Raw genomic sequence first — 14,985 nt, 5'->3', positions numbered from 1 at the left:
AGCACACAGGATAGCTTTAGGGGCTAGGGCACAAACCTGCAGAAACATGTTCACCTGTTCACAATAAACATTCCAACTTGCCTTGCTGCTCTGTCAGAAGGCTGTGAGGGATGGGCTGAGCTGGGCTTGTTGTAGAGGGGTTGCTGTGCCGGGGGCTGGTGGGGGGTGGGGAATGGCAGCCATTGAGGTGAGTACGGGCCAGGACCCCAAGGTCAGCCACTACATATTACCCAGATGCCCGGCCACACACCCTCCCAGTGCTACTGTGGGCACGTGTCAGATGTTGTCGAATGATGCAGAGCACTAGAGCTCAGCTCAAAATGGCTCATTGTCATCCTCCAACTCATGGACCAGACCCTCTGTTGCTGCCAACCTAAGGTCCGCACCTCATAATGTGCTAGGTAGGAATCACAGAGAGGTGTGCAGGTGCGGGGAAGGACAAAGTTGTAGGCAGGGTGGACATGGGAGGGGGTGGTCGGACGGGGAGGGGGATGATGGGAGGGTGGGACAGGATGTTCATGCCGGCGTCGGCCAGGCCGTCGGGTCGGTGCACCTGGAGGCGATTAGAGCATGCCGTGCATGCCGGCCCTAGTGCACATGTTGTGCAACCTCCTATGCCTGCCCAGGCACCATATCCTGCTCACCCTGGCCTTCCTCTGCATCCTCCTTGTTGGTTAAGGCTTGGCGTTCATCCCCCACCTCCAGCACTTCACCCCACTGTTGCACGATGTGCAGAGAACGCAGCTGGCCACCAAGATGTCGGTGATTCTCCTCACGCAATACTGGAGGACCCCTCCAGTGCGGTCCAGACACCTGAATTGCGTCTTCATGACACCGATGCACTGCTCTATCAAGGCCTTGGTCACAGCATGGCCGTTGTTGTAGCGGATCTCCACGTTGGTCTGTGGTCTTTGGATAGACGTCATCAGCCACGACAGCAGCGAATAACCCCTGTCGCCCAAGAGCCAACCCCTCACCCAGCGGGACGCCTCAAATGTGTCAGGAACTGTTGGATGTTGCAGGATGAAGCTGTCGTGCACTCTGACTCGATACCGGGCATAGAGGTTCATTATGTGTATCTCGTGGTCACACACGTTCATGGAGTGGAGCCCCTTTTGGTCTGTGAAGGCCACCCCCTCATGAGTTGGTGCTTGTAGTGGGACATGCATCACATTGATCACCCATCGACCTGGTGTATCCTGACGATGGCAACAAACCCCACTACCTGGGCAACCTGATGTACTCGGTCCACATTGAAGTTGATATATTGTGTCGAACGGGCATATAGGGCCTCTGTGACGACACGGTGGCACCTGTGCACCGAGGTCTATGAGATCCCGGATAGGTCCACACGCGGCACCTGGCAGCCCCCCATGGCGCAAAGGTTCAGGGCGACCATCACCTTGACGACCACCGGGAGCGGAGATCTTAACGACCCATGCCTCCACTTTTCCAGGTATGCCCTGATGCAGCAGATAGCCGTATGGTCCCCCTGCTCATCCAGAGTCTTTGACGACATGCATGGCCTACAGGGCCTCGATTGACAGGCGCTGCCGGTACATACAAGGTCTAATGAGGCGTCTCCTTCCCACTTCTTCTTCCACCGGTGGGCATCTGGCTCTCCATCCTCATCAGCTGGCTCCGGTTCCTCTGGGGTAAGCTCTGGTGCTGCAGGGCCCTCCCCGAGCAACCCCTGCTTGTACAGTCTCAGTGCATCCACCAGGACTGCGACGGCAAGGCTGGTGCCTGGCATTCCTGGTTGGATTTCAAAATCTATTGTTTCCAGGGAGTGAAAGGCAGACATGTTAGCATGGTGCGTGCACCCTGCCCAACCAGGTCCAAAGGGCTATACAGTGGCCCTGCCCTGCACTGCAGCTCCTGCCCCAGCATTCCCTCACCCCCCCTCCCTCCTCACCAATCCACACACCCACCCCTGGCCATTCCTCTCTGCCTCTGCACTGCACCCCTGACCCCATTGGTGCCTGGCAGTGCGGGAGCCTCTGGTCGAAAAGCTGGCGCAATCCATACCAGTGGTATGCTCTGGGGCTGACGTCTGGCCCCCTACTGTAGGAGCTACTGTTATTGTTCCCCTCAGGTGAGCCATGAGATGCTCAGCTGGCAGGGTAGTACCCGGTTGTGGATGGGGGGGTGGGGGCACGCATATGTCCGGTGACACTCTGTTTAACCACGGGCCACGGTGGGTGGTGAGTGGGGTGCACAGCAAGATGGCTGCCTTGCTGTCCGCAGCAGTGGCAGTCTGTGCCTGGGTCCCCTGGTCCTGGTGGAAACACCCCAATCCCACGGCCTATCCTCTGGTCACTCCCCCGCCACACCCCCCGACCCTGGCAGAACATCATCCCCCTCCCCCACCCAGCCAGCCATACCAGCCATGCTAACGACAGGACTGGCAGCCCATGGCTGTGCCTATGAGAACATGACTTACCTCCTCTCTCTCCCTCAGCAGCCTCCGCACCTGTTTCCCAATTTTAAAAACCATGGGTGTACCTCGCCATCGGTAATTCCTCCTGCCGGAGGTGGAGCATCGCAGGTGCCCTGGAGAATACCGGAATGGGGCTGTTAATGATATGCCAATAGCATTTGCCATGCGTGTGCTGTAAAATGCATTCATACATCTGACAAGGCACCAGAGCATGGCATTCCATTGGGGGCCTGTCGCTGGCCTTGATTCTCGGCTCACATGCGATTTTCCGCCCGATCTGGCTTCGCAATTCCGGCGCCGTTGGATGAAGAATCCCACCCAACATCTCTTATGAGCCAGCAGAATTGGACAGTGCTTGAGAAGCTAAAGTGGAATCTCTTGTCAACCTTCGGATTGTCTTAATTTTCATGTTGATTATACATTAAAACTGGTTGGTATTATCTGACAAATATCACTGGGCCCATACAATTTGCAACACGATCATATATCTATGAACAAATATACTCAGGATTGTGGGCCTGACCATGTTGGCCATTAGCAGCTTCAGGTAGCTGGCAGTCGAAGGGATCATCTGACCCGACTGTTTTCCCCTCTATAGTGGCTACGTTCAGGGCCAGTTCACCTTGAAACGGAAGCACACAGTGTCCACCGGCAGGCTTCAGGCCTTCTGCGATCCGTGGGCTGTCACCCCTGCCATTTTCTGTTTAACATATTGATTGTTGTGTTGTTAAAGGAGTATACATAGGATTGCAGAAAAATAAGCATTTGTCTGTGATGGTGGATCTCCAACAATTTTCCACAAGATATTTTACGAGTGCACTCACCTCAAAAAGAGGTAGAAATTTTACTTCAAATGTATTAATAGGCTCAGAATTTAGACTCTCTGATTTTGGGAAATTTATACTCTTTCTATATTGATTCCAATAGCGCCACATACTGAAGTATCAGCCATGGTTAAGTTAATAGCACTCTTGTCTCTGAGTTAGAATGTCATGCATTCTGAATCCACTTCAGGGATTGGAGTTCACAAGTATGGGCTGATACTCCAGTGCAGCATTGTTGGATGTCCCATCTTTTGGATGAGACATTGGTCTCCATTTTATGTGCCTATCTCACCACCTTCCCACCCACCCCCAAGCTCACCCCCATAATATGGGGGAGGGACAGGCACTGAAATCAGTAGACCACCCACAATATTCATATAAGTAATCAAGGATCAATTAGGCTTGCAACCAAGTCAATTGACTCTGATAATTCGCTGCTCATGCCATGAAACATTTGGCATGAGCAGCCAGGCGCGAGCAGGCTGCACGATTTTCAAAGGACAGGAGGGAAGTGGGGGTTCGATGTATGGGAGCTGCCCTTTGAGCATCAGGAGGAGGATAACTCCCCTCAGATTGAACCCTTGCTTTTTTCCTTAAATCTAAACTTCTTTCTCGAACCAACCAAAACTTTTCTTGCCCACGACTCTGAAGTTACCATTTCTGTGGATCCATGGAACTTTGTTCTTTCTCATTGCAGTCCCAGCAGCAGCCGCTAATGTGTTCTTGCCGCTGACGGGACTGATGGAGCTGCCAACCAATTGGATTGGCAGGCAGCTCCAGAGGGTGGGATTTCCTTCTCAGTGAGGGGCAGAAGTTCCACACTAGCCCTGCTAAACCTGGTCACAGCACATTATGGCTGCTGGTTGTCATGGAGCTGACTTTGCTTCAGGTGGGGGGGAGGGGAATGAGCAATCTGTCCCCGACTCCCCCATTTTAATCTGCCCATTAAAACAAGGCCCCGACCGCTGTCTCAGATGGACATAATAGATACAATGGCACGATTTTGAATGAAAGCAGTGAAGCTATCCCTGGTCAATATTTATTCCACAACCAATATCACAAAAACAGATTGTCTGGTCACTTCATGTTGCTGTTGCTGGGAGCTTTCTCTATTTCCTACATTACTGCAGTGGCCAGAACTTCAAAAGTACTTCATTGGCTGCAAAACAGCACCATGGGACACCTTAAGGTTTTGAAAGGCATTGTGAAAATGTAAGTTCATTCACAGCAGCAACTGAAAGAGATTGCTATGATATCCTTCAACAACACCTTCCAACCAGTGATTTCTACAACCTGGAAGAATGAGTGCAACAGATGCATTTTAACACCACAGCCTGTAAGTTCACCACCAAGTCACACACCATCCTGATTTGGAAATATATCGGCGTTCCTTTATTGTCGCTGAGTCAAAATCCTGGTACTCTCTTCTTAACTACTGTGGGTGTACCTACACCACATGGGCTGCAAAGGTTCAAGAATGCGACTCACCACCACCTTCTCAAGGGCAATATGGGATGGGGAACAAATACTGATCTTGTCACTGCCACCTACATCCTGTGAAAGATTAAACAAAGGTAAAGTATCTTAACAAACAGCGAAGACTTCTCATGTTACTCCAACTCCGAACTTGTGCCTTTCCAGGATCATGTTTATTTTTAAAAGTTGGAGAATACCACTACAGTACACCAAAATAACTGCTGAACAAATTTGTTGAATAGTGATAGAATAAGTGGATGATAGAAATATCATCATCATTCTTCCAGTTCTGCTGAAGCACATAAGACAGTAATCAATTGATACCATCCAATTCTGCCTTCGCCATTTGCCTTTAGCTCTTGTCGTTGAAGAACTGCATCCATTATTATTGCATTCTTCTAAGTTTCTTTCAGCAGCTTTTAGCTCTTTTCCCCCATGGCTTCCAATTTCATATCTGCTTCGATAGTCTCAGAATGTGACCAGGATAGCTCCACCATTTCCCCCGGACTGGAATACTCATTGGTGGCACTGTGCTTTCTGAAGTACACTTGCATTCATCACTTTGATAAACCATCTATTATTAAAGAGCAATTACAATTATCTACACCATAAGATGTTCAGCTTCTTTTAGATAATTTTGATGGACGGTTATGTTTCTAATCTATGTAGGAGCACAGCCAGCACATTGTTCTGAAAAATTCTTAACTTTGTTTTTCTCCAATCAAGCCAGATTTCCAGACTGAGTGAAACATTTGAAAAGGGCCATTAACTTTACTGATCTGAATTTGAACATCTGAAAGCAGGTGGCAGTTTCTATTGTCTTGCAACACATTGCATAAGAAGATGACAAAATGCATCATCACAGTTATTTACCTTAAAGGTGCATTTCCAAATCAAAGCCAACATTAACTTCCACGCCCTGCTGTACAGGTTCACTTGTCTGGCTCTGTCTGTGAGTTGCCTCGTCTTTCTTTGCTTCTGAATTTTATTAATGAGGCAAAAATCATATTCAAATTCTAATTAACACAAGAAAAAATTACATGAGCTAATCTTGGCTAGTTCCGATCATTGTACAAAATAAATCACATTCAGAATGCTGTTCAAACTATAATTAATCTTCTATTTTTTATTTTTGCTCCCTTTTCACCATTTATTGCAGTTATTTACCTAAACTAAAGCACTTTCAAAGCTGCAAATCATTGAGTTTCTACTTCTAGTTCATTGGGTGTAGTGAGAAAACTGGATGGTTACTGTTCCACTGATATTTGACACCGAAACAAAACATTCACCAAAGATTGGGTGAGTGTATTGCAGTTTAACACACATGATAGGAACAATAAGGATGCAACTACAATCTCGGGCTGGGTTTTAGTTCTCGTTGGGGTGAAGGATACCAAAACGAAAGTGAGTGGTCTGCTGATTCCTGTCCTTCCCATGTCAGCTCAATGAACCAAGTGTCAGGTGACCAATTAATGGCCCTCTGGCAGAAAGGCAGCCAATTAGCAGTGCAAAGGGGAACTCTGTGGCTCATGTGGGATGTAAACTGGTCATCATGTGACAAAGTAGCTATGCCATGAGCAGACGTCAGTCGTGGAAACAAATTTAATAGGCCCCATTGTCTAAATCTCTCATTATTTGTTTGGCAGCCTCAAAAAAGTCAGTAAATATAATTTAAAATCATACAGGTGCTGCCACTTTCACCTACAAGGTCATGTGCTTGTGCTTCTGCTACCCTGTCATACCTGCTGTAAAACACTCCCAAACATTTTCACGTTAAATGCATGAAAATGCAGCGGGTAACAAAAAGTTCCATACAAGTGGGTTTTTAACAAACTCAATGCTTGGTAATTTCAAAATGGTGCGACGAGGGGGGGAGGGGGGTCGGTGGTTTCTTTATTCATATCTGCTCATCTGAGCCTTGGACTTCCGGTGACGGGGATGTGCTGAGTAGTCACATATCAGGTGGCTCTCCTGCAAACCAGGAGACAAGAAACAGAAGAACCCAGGAGAAACAGCGTCCGGGACGGCAGACACATGAGGCAACGAAGCACCGGCCGCACAAGAGTGTGAAGAACCGGAAAACCGCACACGGGGAAACACCTTACTAGAGGGTGGACAGAGGATGTTCCTGTCATAATTTACACCAGTATATCATGGTGCAGAGACACACTGATGGACACATACAGGGACCAATCAACATCTACAAACACCGCACCAATCACCAGTTAGAATACACACACTATAAAGACAGAGGGCACCACGGTTCCCACTCATTCTGGATGCTGCCTCTCAGTGTAACAAGAACTCATCCAGCCCAGCACAGACTTACAACATGTGCTGAGAGAATCAACTGGTTCGGACAAGGCTTAGGTCTCTAGTTTAAGTTAGCATCATTTAGACCCACAGTCATTGTGTGTTAGTTAGAAGTAGTTAATAAAATTGAGTTGAACCTTCATCAGTGTTGGAAGTGTCTGTTCATCTCTCAAGTCTACACTAGCCAGCCAGGAGTTGAGGGATGCTCGCACTTCTGAGACCTACCTTTCAGTGATCTGCCTTCCACCAGTCTCGCGCCATCCTACAGAATGGACTCCGTTCGTCCACCGCCAGCCTCTCCGCATCTGCAGGGAATCTGGGCTCGAACTGGAAACTTTTCAAACAGCGCTTCCAGCTGTACCTCGAGGCCAGGGACCTGGAAGCTGCCTCGGACGCACGGAAGATTGCTCTCTTCCTCTTCACAGCTGGTGACCACGCTCTGCACATTTACAACTCGCTCACCTTCGATGAGGGGGAGGGCAAATCGAAGTTCAAGACCATAATTCTGAAGTTCGACAGCTACTGCGCGGTCGAGGTCAACGAGAGCTTCGAGAGATACATGTTTCAGCAGCGAATTCAGGGTAAGGACGAGCCTTTCCAGTCCTTTATTACCCATCTCCACGTCCTTGCACAGTCCTGCAACTACGGTTCCACCTCTGACTCCATGCTCCGTGACCAGATTGTTTTTGGTGTTCAATCTGAGCCCCTGCGCCAGCAGCTACTAAAAGTAAAGCAGCTCACTCTCTCCACGGCCATTGAGACCTGTGTACTTCATGAACATGCCTCCAGCACAACTCCTGCATCCAGGCTGCTGAAACGGCGCGGCAAGCCCCTTACGAGGCAAAACGGGTCCAAATGATTAAATCTTTTCAGGCTCTGGATCTGAACGATGGCGGCCATTTTGCGTGATTTTCGCAGAGTCCCGCGCTTACACGCAGCGAGCATGCTGACATCACGGACCGCTTCGCGCAAGTGCGCGCTACGCTGGATCACCCCGCACATGCGCGGTGGCGCGACAAACGTCCCGATGCTCCGGCGTGCGGCAACTGTGGCTCTGCCCACTTAAAGCGGCAATGTCCCACGAAGTCCCGACGCTGCCTGCAGTGTGGCAAACGAGGCCACTACGCTGCAATGTGCAGATCTTCCATGCCTGCTGTTTTTTGAAGGTCCACCCAGCCCCACAGAGACGTCAGGGCTATCCAGCCTGCCATCGATGAACCTACTCTAACCTTGATTCCGAATGTGCCTGCAATGACCCACAGGTCTCGTTCCAAATCAGCGTGATTATTACGAACAGGATGTCCCCCAACCGTGGCACTGAACCCGTCCACGTTAACGGCGTCAGCCAGGATGATGAGTGGTGTGCCACCCTTACGGTCAACCCGTCCCCTGCCAGGTTCCGCCTGGACACTGGCGCTTCTGCCAATCTCATCACGTTGTCTGATTTTCGCAAGCTCTGCTTACAGCCTGCTGTCATGCCATCTGCCTGTAAATTGCTGGACTACAATGGCAATGCCATCGCCACCTGCGGCCCCTGCCGGCTTGAGGTGACACATCGTGCTCACGCAGTCATTCTCCCATTCGAGATTGTTGCTGCCTCAAAAGCCTCTTTGCTTGGTGCGCAGGCATGCAAGCTGCTCCATTTAGTGCAGAGAGTACACTCTCTCTCTTCAAGTGATACACCTGCATCCTCTGACACAGACTTCAGGGCGCAACTCGACTCCATCATCCAGCAATACCATGATGTTTTCGAAGGCATGACACACTCCCCTACACGTACAAAATCTTACTCAAGCCCAACGCCACGCCTGTCGTTCACGCACCTCGCAGAGTCCCAGCGCCCTTCAAGGACCGCCTCAAGCAACAGCTCCAGGACCTCCAGGACCAAGGAGTCATTTCTCGGGACACGGAACCCACAGACTGGGTAAGCTCCCTGGTCTGCGTCAAGAAGCCATCCGGCGAGCTGCCGATCTGTATTGATCCTAAAGATCTGAATCAGAATATCATGCGGGAGCACTACCCGATTCCGAAACATGAGGAGTTCACGTCCGAGATGGCCCACGTCAAACTATTCTTAAAATTGGATGCCTCGTAAGGTTTCTGGTAGATCCAACTAGATGAGTCATGCAGGAAGCTGTGTACGTTCAACACACCCTTTGGCAGGTTCTGCTACAACCGGATGCTATTCGGCATCATCTCTGCGTCCGAAGTTTTCCACCGGATCATGGAGCAGATGATGGAGGTGATCGATGGCGTCCGGGTATATGTTGACGACATTATTATCTGGTCAACCACCCCGCAGGAACACATTGCCCGCCTTCAGCGTGTTTTCAGGCGCATCCACGAACACGGCCTCCGCCTCAATAGGGCCAAATGCTCCTTCGGCCAGTCAAGTATCAAGTTTCTGGGGGATCACATCTCCCACCAGGGGGTGCGTCCGGACGAGGACAAGATTGCAGCAATCACGTCCATGAAGACGCCCGAGGACAAGAAAGCGTTTCTCTGGTTCCTGGGTATGGTGAATTTCCTCGGAAGTTCATCCCGAAACTCGCCTCACACACCACGGCCCTCAGAGACCTGATTCGCAAAACTACAGATTTACGATGGCTCCCTGCTCACGGGCGTGAATGGCAGGAGCTGAAGGCCAAGCTTTCCATGGCCCCAGTGTTGGCTTATTTTGACCCGACCAAAGAGACTAAAATCTCTACTGATGCCAGTCAGTCGGGGATTGGTGCCGTGCTCCTGCAACAAGACGAGGCCTCGTCATGGGCCCCCGCTGCGTATGCGTCGCGGGCGATGACCCCCACAGAGCAGCGCTATGCGCAAATTGAGAAAGAGTGTCTCGGCCTTCTCACTAGAGTCGTGAAGTTCCACGACTACGTCTATGGACTTCCGCAGTTCACGGTTGAAACCGACCACCGCCCCCTTGTAAATATTATCAAAAAGGACTTGAATGACATGACGCCTCGCCTCCAGCATATCCAACTCAAGCTGCGCAGGTATGACTTTCAACTGATCTATACCCCTGGCAAGGACCTTGCCATTGCCGATGCCCTCTCAAGGTCGATCACAAATCCGGGTGATCATAGAACATAGAACATAGAACAGTACAGCACAGAACAGGCCCTTCGGCCCTCGATGTTGTGCCGAGCAATGATCACCCTACTCAAACCCACGTAACCCTATACCCGTAACCCAACAACCCCCCCCTTAACCTTACTTTTTAGGACACCATGGGCAATTTAGCATGGCCAATCCACCTAACCCGCACATCTTTGGACTGTGGGAGGAAACCGGAGCACCCGGAGGAAACCCACGCACACACGGGGAGGACGTGCAGACTCCACACAGACAGTGACCCAGCCGGGAATCGAACCTGGGACCCTGGAGCATTTATGCTAACCACCATGCTACCGTGCTACCCCGATCATGATGGCTTCATTTGCCAAATAGATGCCCACGTTCAGTTTGCAGCCTCCCATTTGCCAGCTACGGATGCACGCCTGATGCAAATTCGCCGCGAGACATCGGCTGATCCACTTCTGCAGCGGGTGATGCGCCTAATGTCAGACAGGTGGCTCAAGGGCCAATGCCCGCAATTTTACAACGTCCGCGATGACCTGGCGGTTGTCGATGGGGTGCTCCTGAAATTGGATCGCATCGTCATTCCACAAAGCATGCGCCAACGAGTGTTGGAGCAACTCCATGAAAGCCATTTAGGAATCGAGAAATGCCGCCGCAGGGCCAGAGAAGCCGTCTACTGGCCGGGCATCAATGATGACATCGCCAATGTGGTGTTCAACTGCTCTACCTGCCAGCGTTTTCAGCCGTGGTCATGTCAGACAATAGCCCCTGTTTCGCGAGACAGGAATGGGCCGGCTTCGCCCAACACTACAACTTCGAGCACGTTACGTCCAGTCCCCTATACCCCCAATCCAATGAGAAGGCAGAAAAGGGGGGTCCACATCGTCAAGCGGCTCCTCAGCAAGGCCGCCGACGCTGACTCAGATTTCCATCTTGCTCTGCTGGCCTATCGCTCCGCCCCGCTCTCCACCGGCCTGTCGCCTGTTCAGCTGCTAATGAACTGCACCCTCAGAATGATGGTGCCATCAATTCTCGCTCCCAACCTCGATTATGTCCCCGTGGTCCACCGCATGCACATGTCTCAACTGCAGCAGAAAACGTCCTACCACTCATGGGCTGCTGACTTTCCCGACATCCATCCACGCGACAAGGTTCGCACCCACCTCCCGGATGGTGGCTGGTCTGCGTCTGCTGTCATTCTAAGGCAGGGGGCCCCCCCGCTCCTTCCTGGTCCGCTTACCGGATGGATCCATTCGGCGCCGCAACAGGCGTGCTCTTCGCCTGGTTTCAGGGTCGTCACGGGATCCTCCGACCAGCTCTCCTACTGATCCCACCGTGGATTGTGTGGTGCTTCCGGTCACTCTGCCTGCCCCTGACAGTGCTGCAGCCCTCCCAGCTCCTGAGGCACCAGCCATTGCCCCACCCTTGAGGCGGTCAACCAGAGTTTGTCGCCCACCTCAGAGACTGAACGTATGAATTCTATACACATGTGGACTTTCTGAAATGTTTTTTTTCCTATATCCTTTATTGTTGCATTCGCTATCCAGTGATTTGGAAATAGATTCGTTGGTTGTTCCAGTTCATGGTAGTCATCTGCACCAGGCACCTTCCTCTGTAAATAGTCTTATTCCCTGTATATAGCTTTGTACATATGTCTTCGCACCTCACACCTAGCTAGGTACATTCTCCACACACCCACACTATTTATTATCACATGCCTATATCAACATTTGTTTATAAAAGGGGGGATGTCATAATATACACCAGTATATCATGGTGCAGACACACACTGATGGACACACACAGGGACCAATCAACATGTACTAACACCGCAGCCAATCACCAGTTAGAATACACACACTATAAAGGCAGAGGGCACCACGGTTCCTGCTCATTCTGGGTGCTGCCTCTGAGTGTAACAGGAACTTATTCAGCCCAGCATGGACTCACAACACGTGCTGAGAGAATCAACTGGTTTGGACAAGGCTTAGGTCTCTAGTTTAAGTTAGCATCATTTAGACCCACAGTCATCGTGTGTTAGTTAGTTAGAAGTAGTTAATAAAATTGAGTTGAACCTTCATCAGTGTTGGAAGTGTCTGTTCATCTCTCAAGTCTACACTAGCCAACACTTCAGTTCCTTTCGAGTGAATTAAGAGAACATAGGGAAGAGGCAAAGACCGATATCCCAGCAGTGATTAGGGTCGCGGATGCTCTGGCAACCATGCAGGTGATCTGGACAAGGCAGGGAGGTGACTCGAGGCCCAGGGAACACCATCAAGGAATTAGAAAAAGCCTCATCAGTTCAGAGCAACCAGACCACCATTCTGGAGCCGGAAATAGCAAGGTTGGTTAGCCTGAAGGGGAAGATAGAGGACCAGGTCATGGCACCAAAACCAAAGGATAGTGGGCCTGCCAGGAGAAATCGAAGGCAGAGGCCCCATATTTGGCCCAGATGCTGGGAAACCTGATGGGAAGGGACTGCTTCCCCAGCCTGCCAGAAATAGACAGAGCCCACCAATCGCTCCGGCCAAAACCCAAGGCTGAAGAGCAGCTGAAGGCAATATTTGTCGAAATGCACTGGTATAAGACCATAAGACCATAAGACATAGGAGCAGAATTAGACCACTCGGCCCATCGAGTCTGCTTTGCTATTTAATCATGGCTGATATTTTTCTCATCCCCATTCTCCTGCCTTCTCCCCATAACCCCTGATCCAGGACCAGGAAATAGTCCTGCACTGGGCCAGGCAGATAAGTACCTGCAACTGGGAAGGACACTTGATCAGGATTTACCAAGACATTGGTGCAGACCTGGCCAAGCGTTCAACAGAGCAAAGTAGGCCCTGCAGAAAAGCAGAGTCAAATTTGGGATTCTGTACCCAGCCAAACCCTGGGTCACCTTCTAGGGCATGGAGCATTTTTTCATGGCCCCTGCAGATGCAGGCAAATTTTATCCCGGAGAATGAAAAACGGCAGCAGAGGCAACGGTGAGAAGATCACCCAAAGGGACATTAATCAACCTGAGAGACACATTGCTCGGGTACGGCACTTCCTTGCTTTGAAGACTGAAACTAAACCGTAGGAAGGAAGGGGCAAGGGCAGCGGAGCAAAGGAGAGGATGCGTAGGATGACAGGAAGGGAAACCAGATGGCGGGTGAACGGTAGACACATAGTCAACCCCAGGAGAAGGACAAACACACTAGTGGGAAAGCTAGCGCCATCTGGTATGGGCAAGAAGGGGGCCACGGGACATCTCCTACAGGGGAGAGAGTGCCTGACAATAGGGGGGGCTCCCCTCTATTGTTCCCCCCCCCCGCCTCCTCCCTCCCGGCACCTCCCCACTTCCCCCCCATCTCTAACCCACCTTCTCTCCCTCTCCCCTCCCCCCTTCTCTGCTGCATCCCTTTCTTTCCTACTGGGTTTGGCTACCCGTTCCTGCTTCCCCCCTGGGTCCTCCCTCACTCCCTTCTCTTCTATCATGTCTTGGCTACCTTTCCTTGGCTCATGGCTACTTATTTATTTATTTGTTGGCCACAAACAGTTCCCAGAACAGTCGGGTAAATGGCTTCCATGTTTTGAGAAAGCCAACTTCCAACCCATTGATGGCAAATTTGATTTTCTCCATTTGGAGAAATTCCAAAAGGTCAGACAGCCAGTCTGCAGCTATAGGTGGTGCTGCTGATCACCAGCTGAGCAGGATTCTACGGCAGGTGATGAGGGTGGTAGAGGCAAGGGTGCCCGTCCTCCTCCCCATGAAGCGGACTGGCTGGTCTGATACCCCGAAGAACACCACTTTCAGGCATGGCTTCACCCTGATTTCCACCACTTTGGACATTGTCTCAAAGAAGGCTGTCCAGTACCCAGCAAGTCTGGTGCAAGACCAGAACATTATGGGCGTGATTGGCCGGGCCTCCTTGGCACCGTTCACATCTGTCCTCCAACTCTGGGAAAAACCTACTCATTCGGGTTCTTGTGAAGTGTAATCTATACGCTGCGTTTTAGCTGCATTAGGCTGAGCCTCGTGCATGTGGAGGTAGAGTTGACCCAGAGCAGTGCTTCGCTCCAGAGTCCCCACCCTATTTCAAACCCTAGGTCGTGGGACAGGCCATCGTGGAGACCATCCCTCCAGGGTCGGATCCCTCTGCCCCCCTTCAGGACAGCCCTCGCAGACACACTTTCCAGGTGCCGCCGTGTGGGACCTGACTAACCCACGCCGGCAGGACTCGCGTGGCCACTTGGCCCATTGGGGCCCGGAGAATCACCAGAGGGGGCCGCTTTCAACGGCCCCCGATTGGCGCGCCGGCGATCTTGCAGGTGCCTGAGAATCGGCGCCGGAGATAGGTAAGCCGGTGTCAGGGTGGCGGGGCGCCATAGAGACCAGAATTTTCCACCTGCCGTGGTGAAATATGCCACAGGGGACAGCCAGAAAGCCATTGAATTTCTGTGTAACTGGAAGATCCCAGCAGCGGGCTGGCCGGAAAATTCAATATAAATAGACAAGTTAATTGAGTGGGCAACAAGGTGGAAAATGAGGCATAATGTCACTCAATTCTTAAGCTTTTTCAAAACATGCAGCTCACAAAGCTAGATAAAATCAAATCCTTATGTCCATGTTGTAACTTTGGGCTAACGAAAGAAACTGACTTACAGGTCTACGTGGGCTTGATGCAAATTAACAGAGGTGTATTGAATAGCCAATGACATCACGCATGTCGTGTGGCTTCGATCTTGAAGAGACAATGCAGATTATGACAATAACCCACATTTATAACAGTCCCACTTAACAAACTGGCTGTAGGCCAGTGGCCTTGATAGTGTGGGGGGAAGTTTTGTTTTGGCCAATTTTCAG

Source organism: Scyliorhinus canicula, chromosome 8 (assembly GCF_902713615.1).
Source record: "Scyliorhinus canicula chromosome 8, sScyCan1.1, whole genome shotgun sequence".
NCBI lineage: Eukaryota > Metazoa > Chordata > Chondrichthyes > Carcharhiniformes > Scyliorhinidae > Scyliorhinus > Scyliorhinus canicula.
The sequence above is the reverse complement of the archived record's forward strand: the minus strand, read 5'-3'. Positions refer to the sequence as shown.